Below are 16,385 nucleotides of genomic sequence, written 5' to 3' on the forward strand. Positions count from 1 at the left end.
CCAAGTTTCCTAACAGCAGGCCTGATGGCATCTTGTCTGGTTTTGCTCATCTTTCTTCAAAGCATACTGTATATATCGCTCAGATTTGTACTCAACATACTAAACTGATAAACAAGGGATGGTTATTTTCATTTTGGAAGTTTATGTGCTTCAAAGTAAGGCATAAAATTATGTATTTAAGTGATCTCTCCTATTATTTAGTTTACAAAACAGTTTAAGAATGCATGTAATAGTTAAAATATGTTTGGCTTTAAAAAAGTTTGGTTTGTTAAGTTCCACAAAAAGTAATAATAGATGATGTCTCTTTGCCACATTGCTATCTCCCCTTACCAGAATGGCCGCAAATGCAATGTCTACTCTTTTTTTCCCCTTAGGTTTAGAAAGTTTTCAACACAGGTACGCACAAGTATTTATGGCAGATTGTTCGATTGCTCCTAATTATTCATTTACTTCTTACCCCTAAGAGGATAATGCATGTTTGTGCCATTGATTTGAGGCTTGGCCATGTGACTTGCCTAAGCCAAAGTATATGCCAACTGTGAGAAATTCTTTCACTTCTGGTCCTTGCCATGAGAAAAATATGTATAAGTTGGGCTCTGCTCCTTCAACCTGGTTTCTAGAGTGAGAAGACAAATGGAGCAGACCCCATCCACCCACAGCCTGCAACAGAGCCACAGCCAGCCAATCATCCTCCTTTGATGTGAAAAATAGCTGCTTGTCCTTGTTAGCTCTGAGATGTGGGGTTATTTGTTATCGCAACAAAAACTATTCTAATACATATTTTAAATATTGCTGCCATAACAACTATTTTTCCAATGTTTGCAGCAGTCATTGCCACTTTACATTTTGACAACACTGGAGATGGTAAACTGCTATCCACTGGATGACCTCATTTGTGACTCACAGCTTCATTAAGAGTAGATGAGTAGGTTGAAACTAAGAGGGGTTCATGAATTCTCCCAAGGTCAAAGTGCTAGTAAGTGGAAGGATAGGATTTGAACTCAGGTCTTCTTATTTCAAGTTGTCATTTTTCTGGACCTTCCTTTACTAATCTCTAACCCACTTTGCAAACTTCTTGAGGGTTGTACACCATCCCAATTATCCATCACTCCATGATTCCATGGGAACATGGTGACTCCATCTGTACAGGTGCTTCCTATATATCACTACCCCACCTAGCTCAGGGGAAATCTTAAAATCCTCAACATGTTCCATGCAATCTGAATTGTCTTTGTGTTACACATCTTCCTTGCCTCAAATTTTTACTTAGTCATTTTTTGTATTGCTCCCTGGTCTCCAGCCACATTGGCTTTATTTCATTGTCCAGGGAGAAGTCATGCTTCCTTCAACCATGGGGTTTTGTGCTTATTATTTCTGGCAAAACGTCACCTTCTCACCCTAAAATCCTACCATGTACATCTCCTTTCGCCTCACAACCTAGGTCACTCCTATTCTTTCTTTAGATCTGTGCTCAATAGCAAGGAGACCTCCTTGGACTTTCTAGATCACATTGATCTGCATACTCTGAAAGGACATTTACCTCTGCTTCAGTGATCAGTGTAGCTCAATTTGTATAATGTCTCTACGTTCTATTCCTTTTCTTTTATTATTACTTTATAAGTGTTTATGTATGTTACTCACCATAGCACTTAACACACTGTCTGGTAGATGCTAAGTAGTCAACAAGCAGTCCTTAAATCACTGAATATATGACCCTAAATCTCAACTCACCAGCGGTTGATACAACTGAGCTGACAGAAATGGTGTAGGAGTCTTAGGCCTTGATAAAGGGTGGGATCTGTTGTATGGAGCTGGAGATAGTGATGAGAGGAGAATTTGGTAGGAAGAAGCCAACAGGTCATTTGTGGCCATGGGAACATCACCAGGTAATAATCAGAGAGATAACGGAAAACATTTTCACTGGATGTGACTATACAAGGGTCACTGCTTTGAGAATTTGTGTACCAAGAACTGACCTACTTCCCTTTAGTGGCTCAAGTCTTTAAACTTTCCTTCCAGATTTCACAAAGGTTTTGTTTTCAGACTTGACTATCAGTGAAGCTTAGAGGTTTTCATGTGTTTCTCTAACCCTATGATTTTTGTAGGCTTTTATTTCCTAAGGTCTGTCTTCCTCTGTAGGTTTCATTCTTTCTTTCTTTTTTCCTTTGCTTGAATAAACAGTAAAATTTGAGGCCAAATAGAACAGAAAATGAAGTGTATCCTATAATCTATTAATGGCATAAAAGCAGGTCCCCTTTTGCAGCACATACTCCCTTCTGGTATTATTGTTACTTATGAGGACAACATAGCTTACTCATGCCTATTTAGTCATGCATCTTTAAAATTTTATTTTAAACATTTTTATTTGTTTTTGAGAGACAGAGAGAGACAGAGTGCGAGCAAGGGAGAGGTAGAGAGAGAGAGGGAGACACAGAATCTGAAGCAGGCTCCAGGCTCTGAGCTGTCAGCACAGAGCCCGGTGCAGGGCTCGAACCCACAGACCGTGAGATCATGACCTGAGCCGAAGTCGGATGCTCAACTGACTGAGCCACCCAGGCACCCCTATCATGTACCTTTGCTTTTTTATCTTTTTATTTTTAATACAGATCTTTTAAGGATTTTCACTCTTTCACTGGGACTGCCTCCCAGTCCATTTCTTTGACAGCAATATACAATTTCGACTTAAAACCAAAAACAAACAGAAATTTTTCTCAGGTTTTCTGATAAACATAGGTGTGGCAGGGGTATTGGTCTTACACCTTTAAAAATAATATGTTGGTTTATAATGATAAAGAAGGGAGAAGTTGGATGTGAATAGAAAATAAAGGAGCGATAGTTTGCCTGTAAGACTCAAATTAGGTGCAAGAGTTCAGTTTGAGAAGGGTGAGGGGGGCACGGGTATCGGTGTGGGTAGAGAGCAGCTCACTCTGGGCAAGACCATCCAGTGAGAGAAGTCAGGGAAGACATCTCAATGGAAGATACAGGGAAAGCTGAGATCTCCTTACAAAGCCGCATTGGAAGGCTCTTGAATCCCAGTATATAAGTATGAATCTACCCAGTGCAGTCAAGTGATTCCCAGTGCAGAGGTACCTCTGCATGCCCCAGAATCCCATAAGCTCCTTAATTTCTAAAGGTCTCCTCCACTCTTTTGGGATCCCAGGAATTGGTTAAGAAGGCTTAGCATTTTTCTATGAAAAATGACACACATATGTCCTCTTCCATGGCATCGACAAAGGATTACATCTAGTTAGCTGAGTGTAATTTAGAGGTGATCCTACTACTGCCACAGTGAGTGATGGCACATGTATAGAAACATAAAGTAGTAAGATTAGCTGGTGTTTGCTATCACATGCCGTTAATTCAGTAAAAAAATCCTTGTTCTAAGTTTGAACCCAGATGCCAACAATATGACATTCTGTGACACATTCTGTCACTTGGAGATGTCCCTTATCTGTCCTTCCTTCCTTTGCCTGACCCTGCCTATCTTAGGATCTCCTGACAAACATCCAACACATACTTTCTAAAACCTTATGTTTTTGATCTGATATCTTTAGTTCACTTTGCCACTATTTCTTCTTGTCTGATCTTTTCATAATTCCTTTATAGTTTTCTCCTCCAGTCTCTTCATCCATCCAAGTATAATCTCCCCATCTTCACTGTCAGTTTCCTGACAGACCAACAGATAACCAAAATCTGGTATAGAAATTCAATGGAATACTGTGCAGCCTTGAAAAGGAAGAAAATCTTGACACATGCTAAAATAAGGATGAATTTTGAGGACACCATCCTGATTGAAATAAACCAATCACAACAGGGAAAATGCTCTATGAGTCCACTTATTTGAGGTACTTAAAGTAGTCAAATACCTTGCGATAGAAAATAGAATGGTAGTTTCCAGGAGCTGCTGGGAGGGCAAATGAGGAGTTATTGTTTACTAAGTACAAAGTTTCAGTTTCACAAGACGAAAAGGGTTCTGGGAAAGGGGCGCCTGGGTGGCTCAGTCAGTTAAGCATCTGACTTCGGCTCAGGTCATGATCTCACGGTTTGTGAGCTGAGTTCCTCGTTGGGCTCTGTGCTGACAGTTTGGAGCCTGGAGCCTGCTTTGCATTCTGTGTCTCCCTCTCTCTCTCTCCCCCTCCCCTGCTTGCATTTTCTCTCTCTCTCTCTCTCTCTCTCTCTCTCTTCCTCTCCCTCTCTCTCTCTCTCTCAAAAATAAATAAACTTAAAGAGTTCTGGGATGGATGGTGAGGATCATAGCACAGTGATGTGAGTGCACTTAATGCCATCAAACTCTACACTTAAAAGTGGTTAAGATGGTAAATTTTATGTGATGCGTATTTACGACTATTAAAAAATTTTAGGTAAAAAATTTCACTTCTACTATGTGAAACTCATTATAGATTGCCTACTATGTACCATATGTTGAAGTAGGTACTTCACTTACATTATTCCTGATAAATATTATTATTCTTATTTTATGAGTGGGGAAACAGAAGTTCATAAGAGTTAAAATAATTTCATAAGGTTATATATGCAATTAAGCAGCAGAAATGAAATATGAATCCAGGTCTGTGTAATGCCTCCATCACCCCATACTTCTTCTACCCACGTGGAACTAAAGTCCTTGTGTAGATACACACACACACACACACACACACTTCTGTGTTTTATCTTGGTATATAATATGTATTATTCCTTAGCTTAAATTAATTGTGTTTCTATAAATACAAAGGTTGAGGCTAACCACTTAATTAATATCACAGAGTTAATCCATATAATCACCTTATAGTTCGTGGCACAGATTGCTTCTTATTGCTTCTGAGAGGAAGAGATGCCTGAACACAAACAGCTTTATTGGTTGCCTCAGGAAACAGGGAATTAGATTGATTGCTTAGGCTTCAGGCTTTGTAATTACAACCTGACATTTTAGTAATGGTAATTTAAAATTTAAGCTCCCCAAAGGCTGAAGACCAAGTCTATCATCTGAACGTTTTTTTGCCACATTTTTGGGAAAAGAGTGAGCTATTTAAAAATGTATCTTGTGGAGCTGCCAGAGATTTTTGTAAGCATTTTCTGTCTCTAACTGGACTTAATATGTATTTATCATGTAACAAGAACAGTCTGTCTGGTATAGGCAGAAGCTGGGTCCCCGGTAAACAAAACGGCCTCGGCCTTGCTTGAGCATGTATTTCCTAAGTAGTGGGCACAGAGGCAGGGTAATTGGCTACCTCCTGGTTGTAAGTATAGGTATGTTAACTGTGGGCCTGAGGGGAACCTCCATTTTGGTTTGTAGCTTATTATTAGGTGAGGAAATTACTGGACACCTCCAGCTGCCATTAATCAGCCGCAGAGTCAGACTGGAGCCAAGTGAGAAGCCTGTGGGTGGATTCTGCCCAGTGCTGTGGAAATACAAGAAGACAGAGACAAATGTTTTCCAGCCTAGCAGCACTAAACTCTGCCCTTTCACAGTCCTTAACATGCGTGTTCAAATTGATTTAGTCCATTTACCCCCTCAACCTAACCATCTATTTTCCCTGAAGACTGACAGTTTTATGTGTTGCTACCATGTTATTATGTGTTGCTGCTCTGCCGGTAGCTATAGTATTTCAGAAACATTTACTTCCAGACGTAAAGGATGAGTGAGGAGGGGGTGTAGAGAAAGGGAGGTGAGCTTGCGTCACTTTAATTCCCTTTTTATGGGGTGCAAAACATGCCCATCATGGCACCGACTTTCTTTCTCCCTCTCTTTTCTTTATTCCTTTTCTGTATCAATGATTTCCATGAAAAAGGCTTGAATAAAATTTCCCACTTGAGAAACACATCTGTCAGGTGATGTCAACGCCTGGCTTACTCCTCTTCCTGTTGGGTTGCAAACATGGCATTCTCTCATGGTCCTGGAATGCTGACATGGTCCGGTGGCAAAAGCCAAACACAGGTAGGGTCAAGCTGAAAAAATCAACGGGGGGCCTTCTGTCCTCAGCTTGCTTTTGGAGGGAAGGGGAAGAATCTAGAAGCAATTAATTATCTCTGTTGCTATGTAAATTCAGAAAAGGGGGATGGGTGAGGATAAAAAACAAGACAGCAAACAGCCCCCTGTCAGCTGCAAGGATGTCAGTCAAGACATTCCAAGTGTTTGTCCAGTTGGAGATGTTTGCCTCAGGATAAGCAGGAATTCAGATCTGACCCTCACCCTCAACATTTTTGGAACTGGATGAAAGTGCCTTATCTGAACATGTAAGAATATTTCTGGCACTGAAGGCCAAAAACTAAAATTCAGAGTTAAAATAAATACTCAGAGAAGGAAAGGAAACAGTGAGGTTAAGGGTTTGATCAGATACGAACCTCTAAGTTAAGTGAATTTTACCATACCCTTGTTTTATTCTATCCGGTTTTCATGTACTAATCTATGCAACAGCAAGCAGAGAGACTCTCTTTTTACTCTTCCTGCTTTTGTGTTTAAGGGTACAAGACAACAATTCCATTGATTTATGGAGACAAATATAAAGTAAATAAGCAAAATAAAATTAAATAAGCCAGTTTAAAGTGTACAACTAGATAATGAATATTTCCCACTATTTCCTATGCATCAGTACTTAGTTATATATACAGTGTCTGATTCTATTGAATAGTTAGAATTATTGCCCAGTTGATAGAAAAATGTTTTCAAATAGTATTCTTAGAATGACTTTGCCACTTGATGATGAAATAGAAGCTGGGGGAAGGACATTGAGTGAAACAAACATATGCTCACACACACACACACACACACACACACACACACTCACATACACTTTTTTTTTTTTTTTTTAGGGAAAAAACATGATTACTTAGCATGGATTAAACTTGAAGATTAGGGTTTTAGTCACCTAGGGACTTCCTAGGTGGGTCCTGTCTGGGCTGCTGGAGGTCACAGGGAGGACTGCCTGAGTAGGTGTTGAGATGGTGTTTGTGGTAATCCTTACGTCATAAACATTTAGATGACAATCCCTTATTTTCTCTGCAGTTCTCAGGGTTTGCATGGCTGACTGTTCCTAATCTGAGGTCCCCTCAGTGACACACCGAGTTCTTCTGAACCAGGGCAACTGTAGGCCCTTAGGGAAATGAAACGTGGTTACTTTAAGCAGACATCCAGTCTCCATTTGATGACTATGGAGTGACTGAGACGGCCTTACTGACATCCACTGGCTTTTCCTTGTACTCAAGTATTGTTGTGGCTTTAGTGCTCGGAGCACTGGCCTTGTGAGGTCGGGGCGGCCAGATGAATTACCCAGACCGCTTTCTGCAAGAACAGTCTTTTCTTTGATGGGATGCCATGCAAATACCACTGACTAACACAAATCTTCCCAGTGTGAAATTCTGATAGATCACAAAACTACTATGGGAAATTTTTTCTCCTGACAGTGATCTTTAAAAGCTATTTAAAATCTCTCTCTCTCCCTTTTGAATATTCATTCTTGAAAGAAAAAGAGAGCATGAGACAGGGAGGGGCAGAGAGAGAGGGAGACACAGAATCTGAAGCAGGCTCTAGGGTCTGAGCTGTCAGCACAGAGCCCAACATGGGGCTTGAACTCACGAACTGTGAGATCATGACCTGAGCCGAAGTCAGATGCTTAACCTATCAAGCGACCCAGGTGCCCGTAAAATCTCTTTTTAAAGGGCATAAGGACATATATACACAAACTACTTAGTCATTGAAAAAGTTACCTTTATCGTTTTGGAAATGTGATGCAGAAGTTGTTTTTTTTTTTTTTAATTTTTTTTTAACGTTTATTTATTTTTGAGACAGAGAGAGACAGAGCATGAACGGGGGAGGGTCAGAGAGAGGGAGACACAGAATCTGAAACAGGCTCCAGGCTCTGAGCTGTCAGCACAGAGCTGCTCGAACTCACGGACCGCGAGATCATGACCTGAGCCGAAGTCGGCCGCTTAACCGACTGAGCCACCCAGGCGCCCCAATGCAGAAGTTTTTGAACACTATCAGGAAGTGGGAGATAGTATGACTGTTCAGAATCAAAAATTGGGATATACATTGTAAAACATTACAACTACCTCTATGGGAACTATAGAATCAAGAGTGTTCTAGAAAATTGGTACAAGTGATTGCCACAGTAATAGTTTAAATAGTTAATATTTTGGTGCCTCTATTCATATTTTATCTGTTTTAATCTTTCCCTAACAAAGTAAAGTAAAAATAAACCAGTAAAAACATTTCTACTTGAGTTAACCAAGGAAGTCTCTCAGTAGTCAGTGGAGAATTTAGACAGAAAACGATAAAACTGCTACTTTCTTCATCCTGTCAGAAAGTTAGCAATCTGATGTGGCTTTCTGGTGCAGAAACGAAGCTTGAGAATGATCAGCAACATTATGGAAAGACTGTGATTAAAGATTCGGAAGTTTTCTTCATTGGTTTTATCTTTTAAATGAACACACCTCTTTAACCATAAACAAACCTCTTGTGGTTATTTTTATTTGAATAAAGTTCAGTATTTAAAATTGTTAAAAAATGCAAGTTTTTGTATTCATTGAATCATGTGTGGTGTGTGTGTGTGTGTGTGGCCGTGTCATAAAGTATTCCTTCAGAAGATTTGGATCCATTATAAATGTTTGTGGGATGGTAGTAACTGGCTCTGTGCTACCAAAGAAAGATTTGTGTGCCATTTAAGGCAGACAGAGAGTATATTGAAAAAGCAAATTAAATTTTATTCCAGGTATAAATTACCATAGCACAAAATGTTTATCTCTTGTATGTTTTCTACCATATAGTATTGACTGAAATGGCCAGTGTTTTGCCTTTTCTTGTTTTCTAGTTTCCCACAGGACACTTAGATAGAGAAGGGAGCTGCTACTTTTGACGAAAGGAAAATGGCCCTGACCTTCCTTTAGGTTCAGTGACTTCAGAGAGCTAAAAGTTACTGGCAGTGAGCAGTGTGCTGTACTCCAAAGCCCTGAGGGGAAAGCCTTTCTGTTGTAAAGCAGTATGCTTTATCTTGGTTATATGGTGGTACAGTGTATAAAGAAAAGAAATAGGATCAAGATAAAATGCCATCGAGAAAAAAATACAAAATCACCTGTGTAATTAATTCTTTCTAGTTAAATGCTTACGGCTGAGTTATATTTACACTACAAGAAGGAAGTGACTTTGGAAAACTTTTGGTGCAGACACTCATGATCAGTTATATCAAACAGCATCTTACATAGCATCAATACACTGTAAGAATACAGATTACTCTCCAGAGTTCTAGCAAATACAACTCAGTCATACTTCCCTTTAGCTAGTTTGCAATCTTAAATCATACCATGTTTCCTTTGCAATTGAGCCAGGGTTAGTACACGAGCTGACCGTCCATCTCACATTCTATTCAAACTGTGGTTCATTTGACTCTGTAATTCAGCTTTTATTTTTACTTTATTTATTTATTTTTAAATGTTTATTTTTTTCACGAAAGACAGAGAGTGTGAGCAGGGGAAGGGCGGGGCGGGGGGGATCTGAAAGAGGCTTCATGCTGACAACAGCAAGCCCAACGCGGGGCTCGAACTCACAAGCCGCAAGATCACAACCTGAGCCAAAGTCGGATGCTCAACCTCCTGACCCACCCAGGCATCCAAGTTTTTATTTTATTTATTTTTATTTTTTTTAACTTCATTTATTTTGAGAGAGAGAGAGAGAGAGAGAGCATGAGCAGGGGAGGAGCAAAGAGGGTGTCGGGGAGATACAGAATCTGAAGCCGGCTCCAGGCTCTGAGCTGTCAGCACAGAGCCCAAGGCGGGGCTTGAACTCACGAACCACGAGATCACGACATGAGCTGAAGTTGGACGCTCAACCACCTGAGGAACCCTGGCATCCAAGTTTTTATTTTTATTTTTTTTTAATTTTTTTTAACGTTTATTCATTTTTGAGACAGAGAGAGACAGAGCATGAATGGGGGAGGATCAGAGAGAGAGGGAGACACAGAATCTGAAACAGGCTCCAGGCTCTGAGCTGTCAGCACAGAGCCCGACGCCGGGCTTGAACTCACGGACCGCGAGATCATGACCTGAGCCGAAGTCGGCTGCTTAACCGACTGAGCCACCCAGGCGCCCCCCAAGTTTTTATTTTTAACGAGAGCTTATATGCTTACCTTTCCATTCGATTTACTTTTTTTTTCATTGTTATTCGACCCTCCATCATTGCAAAAAGTATAGCTGTAGCTCCTTCCCAATCGGTTCTTGAGTGCCTTGGGGACCTCCCCATACACTGCAGAAAGAAGGTTGCTGGGAAGGCAGAGTTAGTAGGGAGGAGCCTTTTGAAATATTTTTTGATTTGGGGTCTGGGATTTAAATCATGAACTTTTATGTCTGATCTCATGTGCAATGCCAAAATATTTATCAATAATTTGGCATAATTTATTTATAATAAGCCACTATTTAAGAATGAAACCTTGAGAGTTTAATGACAGAGCAGTTTAATAGACACATATATAATTTATGGATAATGATATATATGCAGTTATATATTATTATATATAATGAATATATTATATATATGTATATATGTAAATTTATACACACGCACACACATTTTACCTTGGTGTATAAATGTATAATGCAAGAAACAAAGTGAAACAGATTTCTCTTGTGCTTAAAGATATCATGCTGGATTTAGTATAATTCAAAAACTATTTATAGAACAACAACTGTACACTAGATGTTAGCAACAGAGAGGAAATAAGGTATATACGTTTTTGTCCCTAAGATACTTATGGCGTCATTTAGGCGACCCGAAAAGAAACAGAAAATGTTACTGTGTGACAAGGCACACAGCAGAAGTTCTGTGTCCAGGCTCTCGTGCACTGCAGGTGCATACAGTGCCCTAAGGGGTGTGAAAATGTGCAGAGAATTATTGAGAGAAAATCTGACCTACAAGCTTGCGTTTTGATTTGAGTTTCTCCTTGGGGACGATCATCAGATTTATACAATAACCTCCAAACCCTACATTGTTATTGTTGTGTTTTTAGCTATGTCCCTGACCAGATATAATTTTTCCCCTTTCAATCCTGATATTTTGTTACTCTGTGATTTAAAATAATCAGTCTAGGGGCGCCTGGGTGGCTCAGATGGTTAAGCGTCCAACTCTTGATCTCACCTCAGATCGTGAGTTCGAGCTCTGCATCAGGCTCTGTGCTTAGAGTTCGGAGCCTGCTTGGGATTCTCTCTGTCTCCCTCTCTCTCTGCCCCTTTCCCACTCACACTCTCCTTCTCTCTCTTGAAATAAATAAATAAACTTAAAAAAAAATTGGTCTAGCTGCTTCTTTTGTAAAAAACACAAGGCTTAAAGAATAAACAACCCTCCCCTTCTTCCCATCCCTATTTGTTATTGCTGTTGTTGACTTTGATTGAATTTGGTTGAATTTCATAGAACTTAGCCCCACATATGTCAGAGATGGTTTGGGAAATTTTGTGACTCATTTAATAAGTTATTACCTTGGTATTTAACTTCAATGTAATGATCATTACATAAATTAATGCTTCCAAAATTGCTGAGTTTTGGTTAAGTTTAGGTTACGGTAATGTGAATTATGGGAATTAGACATGTTTTATCTTTTATTTTGGTTATCAAAACCATATTGGATTAGCCTGCAGGAAATCTGGTCAATTTTCATGATAAATGTACTTGGCTATATAATTCATAATTCAGTTGCACAGCTGTATAGTCTGGTGTGTTCTCTGAGGCATGTAGCTTTATCTGTAGGTTTGCATCAAGAAAATCCACTGCACTAAGTTTGATTTATATCTCAGAAACACATAAATATGTGCATATTAATTTTGATCATAAAACCAAATTATACACTTCATTTTAAACATTGCATAAATTTTTCCTGAAGTTCACATTCCAGATTTTGAAACACCACACAAACTTTTGTGGAGGTTTTTTTCACAATATTATTGTAAGGAGTCCCTCGTTTAGAGAAATTTCACTTTTTTTTCTGGTCATAGTTCTAATAAAAATGCTCCTAAGTGGGTATTTAAAGTAGGTGTTGAATTTTTTATGGTGAAGAGGCTGGATGGCATAGTGGCTAAGACTATGAGTATTGAAATCACAGGCTATTAAGTATCCCTTTTCTGTTTTCCTAATCGCTGAATGCCACATGCATACAAATGCATGTTTTCTTTCGGCCCCATCTGAGATTGAGATAAGGGCAACAGGGGTATGTAGCAATCATTCTAACATGGATCCAATCCCCAATGAATTTACCATCCTGGCTTAACTTAGAAACAGAATACATTATATTAATAAGGACACAAGATTAATGCGGGTCTTGAAGGTACTGAGGCCACCTGAGTTCAGAGACAATGGATAGATAAAATGACTCTGAAGCTGTGTGGAAGCTGATGGCAGAATTGATTCCAAGAGCTAAGGTAAGTGTGCTAAGGGGGGTTTCCATGAACCTTATTAAAATATACCTCTTAGCCATGAAAAGCTCAGGGCATTCTATGAACTGGAAAAGCCCTGTTCCAACGTGGAGAATATCTATTCCACAGTCACTGAAATACAATTTCTTCATCAAGCTTCAGCAATGTGTAATTCTTAAGGTTTTAGAAGAGAGGCAAAAGAGTGTTTCCAGATGTTTGAAAAATATCATTTTAGGCAGAACATTCAGCAAATGAGTTTTTACTTTGGTTGTGCTTACCTTTGAGGAAGTTCAGAGATTTCAACTTAAATAGTGGATGTGAAGTCCATCTTGAATTCAATTTCACGTGAGTATTAGGTTCTTTTTAATTTCCTCTTTTCTGCGTGGTCTAGAAATACACTCCTTAACCAGCTGGTATATGTCAGGGACAGTGCTGGACCCGGTGAGGAAGCTAGTTGCTAAATATTCCCAATTTTTTGCTTTCTGCTTTATTGTTATTATTCAGGCAATTGTCAACATTCAGAATCATCAAAAATATTTAATGGAGAGGAAGGTGAAATTAATGCTATATTTTTATTCCTTATTAGAATATTAGAATGATTATTTGACAGAGAGGCATTATGTCAATTAAATGTCAAATATGTTTTTAAGATTTTATATAGATGTTTACTGTTATATAATCATTTTTGTGAATGGGAACAAGTTAAGGTTACTGGGTAAATACAGAGTAAAATTTATATGAAATGCTTATTTTATGCATATATGCAATTATATAGACAATCGAAACCCAAATTTTGGTGTGCTAAATATCCCTTAAGGGTTATGACACCATTAGAACACTGTCTGTGAACTATATTACTAAATTTCACCCACACCTGAGAATTTTCAGATGTTTTTATTTTATACATTCATGATTGTTACATTTATCTAGTATAATTTTAAAAGGTAGAGAAATTACAAAAATTTAATTAATAATTTTCCGTAACTTCTTTTGTTATATGCTGTCTCCATTTCTCTCAATATTCTAAGATTGAAGAAACAGTAGATTACTACCTATTCATGCAGAAAACCTTTGCTGGTAAATCAATAGCACAGCTGGCAAAGCTAATGAATGTAGCATTTACAAATGCTCGTAGAAGTTCAAAATCTATCCCTGGGTCCCAGAGGTGGCTATTTTTGATATAATCAACCCAAACATGATACTTCAGAACCACTTAAATATCCACTGGTGAAATACATTTGTCTGTACTACAACTTTCATGATTTTTTCTCACGATTGTCTTTCATCACTCATTATTTGCTTCTGACAATGTTCATTTCTTATACTCTCTTTAAAAAGACAAGTTGCTAATTGAGCGGCAAGGTAGCTGGCCCTGGTTAAAGCTCTGTTATTGAATTCCTATAGTGGGAGTGAAAACAAAAATAGTGATGGATACCCATGTTATGCCTACAATTAACAGAGTAAACATCTTAATAGGCATAGAAGACACAAACAGATGTTCTAATCGCATGTCTGTGAGAAACTGATGTTTACTGGTTCCACTCGGGCTTGGCCTTTGAGACCTCAGGAAGTTTCCCTCCCAGTGGGGATTTCAGTGATTTATTGATTTCGGTACAATGAATATTTCAGAAACTAGCAGGATTTTTAAGAGGTTAAATACATCCTTACAAAGGTTAGCATTAATTCATGCTTGAAGGGAATGCTTAATTCTGCCTTAACCAGGGTAAGGATGGTCACATTTGCCACATTCCTGCCTAAGTGGGAAGGAACACGGACAGGGTAACAAAAGGATTTCCTAATAGAGAATGCAGAAATAAAACATTAGCACAGACCTTTTTCCCCCTAAGCTAAACAAAAATGAGAGACGTATGAATAATAACAAACTCCTAAAAATTCCTGGTTGACTAGTCTTGATCAAAATAGTAAAGATATATTTTAGACTTGTACTTGAGACACTCAGACCTGAATAATGTAATACGTTTCAGAAACTTGAAAGGTTTTAAAGGCTTTAAGAAGTGCTTAATTTACCACTCACTTTCTACATTGAATTTACAAATTTATTCTGATGTAATTATTTGGCCAGTGTCTACCAGAAAGAGTCTTAAAAGTAATCAATGGGTACTTTGTATTATTCTCCTGCTTTCTTTCTTCTTCATCACATTCATGGATATTGATAAGCTGGTATATCCCCATTAGTATTAATAATGATACTCATTGTTTATCCAGAATACTTATCCAGAATTTACTTCATGCCAGGTACTGTGTAAGTGCTTGAAACAAATTATCTCATTAAAAGAATGCCATTACATCAGATGAATAAGAATGAAACATTGACAGACTGTTATTTTGTAATAAATGCAAACTATTTTATCTTCTTAGCTTCTCTTTTAAGTTGTGCTCAATTATTGGCTACCTGACATAGGATCTGGCTACAGGTTTTCTTCTTTTAGATGAAAAAAATTAGCAGATAAGAGTTTTGTGGTGGAAAGGGCCTCCTGCTTGAAAATTTCATGGCTGTAGACCAGCAATGGTCATATGTGGCCGTTTGGCACCTGAAGTGTGGCTGGTAGAAAGTGAAGACTTGGGATGTGGAAAATAATTTAAAATATTACCTCAAGATTTTTATATTGATTACATGTGAAAAGAGTAATAATTTAAACATATTGGGTTGAATAAGATATATCATTAAAATAAATTTCACCTGCTTCTTTCTGCTTATGGCTACTCGAGACTTCAAATTTTAATAACCAGAATTACTTACCTCATGAGCACTGTACAGCTTCTCAAATCTTAGAATCAGATTGGATACTGCCAACTTCATTTCCTGTTCCACACTAACTTTTGCATGGTACTTGCTCTTCATCACAGCCACCACAGATAACCCAGCCTTTCACTAAGGCCATCATTAAAAAAAATGTAGCGTGATCTAACATTGAAACTGTGAAACACCTTGATGTAACAATTCTCATGGTGTCTAATTAACGCCTGTTGAGTATTGCCATAATTTCCTCAAACATTTAAAATACCCAGGATCACCTCTCTGTGTTAAGTGAGGGTCCCTGCTATGCTTTGGCACACTGTTTGGGAGCCATGAACATATGCTATTAGAGACGACAATTTTTAGTTTTGTACATATCTCATAAATAAGTAGAATTATAAGTTCTACCATCTATTCATTAATTTAGTCATTCAAATTTTATCTAAAGTGTGCAAAACACTGAGGGCTACATACTGGTGATGCAGCAGTGACAACACAGGCAAAATCCCAGCATGAAGTTCACATTTTTTCCTTTTTTTCTTTTTTTAAAATTTATGTTTATTTCTATTTTTGAGAGAAAGTGAGAGACAGAGTGTGAGCGGGAGGAGGGGCAGAAAGAGAGGAAGACAGAATCCGCAGCAGGTTCCAGGCTCTGAGCTGTCAGCACAGAGCCCCATGCAGGGCTTGAACTCACGAACCATGCGATCATGACTTGAGCCGAAGTCGGACGCTTAACCGACTGAGCCACCCAGGCGCCCCAAGTTCACATTTTAGTAAACAGAAACAAAGAAACAGATTTTAAAACTCCAAGCAAACAACAAGGTGATTGCAAATCATGATAGGTGCTAATGAGAAAGACATAGCACAGAGCATTGCTGGGGTGAGGGTGGGGGATGGTAACCAGGTGAGGTGGTCATAGAAGACCCCTCTGAGGAGGTAGTTGAACAGACCCCTAACACAGGGAATGGCTAACTAGGAAATAATCTGAATAGAGTGTTGTGGAGGAAGCAACAGCAAAGACCCTGAGGGAGGAAATCACTTGGGGTGTTTGAACTGCAGACAGGAGACATTGTAGTTGAGGAAGGGGAAGGAAGGCTGATGTGAGAACCTGGAGGGGCTGGATCCCACAAGACTCGAGATGGTAACAGTCATTAGCTTAAGCCTCACTTAGGCAATCTAGCACCTAACAAGTGCCAAGGAAACGTTTGTTGAACTCATGTAGATAGGCAAATAATGG

The sequence above is a fragment of the Panthera uncia genome, chromosome B1 (assembly GCF_023721935.1).
Source record: "Panthera uncia isolate 11264 chromosome B1, Puncia_PCG_1.0, whole genome shotgun sequence".
NCBI lineage: Eukaryota > Metazoa > Chordata > Mammalia > Carnivora > Felidae > Panthera > Panthera uncia.